Here is a 1,706-nt window from a genome sequence, read left to right on the forward strand (position 1 = left end):
ATGTTTCAGCAGCACGTATTCCCAAATTACAATACAGAGATTAACATGGCAATTGCACAAGGATGATATGAAAATTTGTGAAGTATTCCGTACTTTTCATTCTTCAGACGCAAGAAATGAAAAACAGTTATTAAAAAGTTGATTACAAAATAACAAGTGTAACAACACACGTAATTAATATAATTAAATTTAGTTTGGCATCAGTGTATTAAATCTTCACATCATAAAGGCGTTTACAAACCATAAACTTTACAAAACTTTTGAAATTAGAAAACATTGTCATGTTATCCCAAAGAAAAATAATATTAGGACCTAGGTAAAAAAGGAATCTAAAACTTTCTATATGGAATACAATCTGAAAGGAAACATTAATGAACCTATATATTATAAGATAATATAGAATTCAAATTATATCTAGGAGAGAATAAAATAAATTATGAACATTACACAAACATAGAATATTTTAAAATATTTTTTTTCAGACAAGCACCCGAAATACTTTAGTTTCTGTACTACTCATTTAAACAGATAAGTTAAAATTATTTCTGATTAAAATTTCACAAACTCTGCAGAAATCATTATACATGTATACAAAAACTCTTGAATACATTTGACATCCAATGCAGGCAATTCACTTGTAAGAATTCCATGGAATTCATGAATTTTTACAGTAAGTATTGGTGTTGCCCGACGCTGGTGGCTCAAACTATAAAAAGAATTTAGAGGTTTTACCAGGTGTAATAGACTCAGACAGTCCTACCACTATAAAGGTCATGATAAGGTCTCTAAATGAGACTATTCAAGTTCATAAAGGGCAGAGGATTGCCAAATACTTTTACTCTCATATCTAAACTTGCCTAATCCCACACTGAATCAAAACAGAAAAGGAGGGTTTGGAACCACAGATACTGTAGCCTGGGTTCAGGAAATTACAGATAAAAGGCCTCACAGGGCCATTAAATCAATGGAAAACAAATGACAGGAGCTGACAGATCCTGTATAGCTGGAAAAGATTGGCCTATGGCCTGGCCAGTGCATTATACTTCTTCTTCCTTAATTGGATTAGGGATGGCTTCTAATGTAGCTTAGTCAGCTCAGAGACTCAAATGGGTATGTGAAGGGCAGCAAGGCCACTTCAAACCTTGTTATCCCCAGCTTGCCCTTTTCTTTATGGGGCAGAGACATCATTCAAGACATGAAAATACAAATAGGACAAATAGATTCCTCATCGAAGGAGCAAAATTTTTCATAGGGGCCACTGAGGAACAGCTTTATGCTGACAAAATAATATGGAAAAGTGATGATCCTGTATGGATTAACCAGTGACCCTTAACTCAAGAAAAGATTCAAGCCATACAGGACTTAGTTCAAGAACAATTGAGTCAAGGAAGAATAGAAAAGACTACCAGTTCATGGAATACTCCATTTTTTTGTAATAAAAAAGAAGTCAGGAAAATGGAGATTATTACAAGATCTAAGGGCAATTAATAAGATCATGCATGACATGGGAGCCGTTCAACCAGGTCTACCCTCTTCTGTTGCAGTCCCACAGTGTAGATACATAATAATAAACTTACAGGATTGCTTTTCTACAATAAAATTACAACCAGAAGATTCCAAGAGATTTGCTTTTAGTGTCCCTTCGGCTAATGTTAAAAAACCTTATGATAAGTACCAATGGAAAGTGCTACCTCAGGGCATGAAAA

General features: G+C 34.2%; 1 pseudogene; it reads left to right on the forward strand.

The window, feature by feature from the left end:
* Positions 1-97, forward strand: LOC122095244 (annotated as a pseudogene).
* The last annotated feature ends 1,609 nt before the right edge of the window (positions 98-1,706 follow it).

This window comes from Dipodomys spectabilis, unplaced genomic scaffold, assembly GCF_019054845.1.
Source record: "Dipodomys spectabilis isolate Male_0828 unplaced genomic scaffold, ASM1905484v1 ptg000341l, whole genome shotgun sequence".
NCBI classification, from domain to species: Eukaryota; Metazoa; Chordata; class Mammalia; order Rodentia; family Heteromyidae; genus Dipodomys; species Dipodomys spectabilis.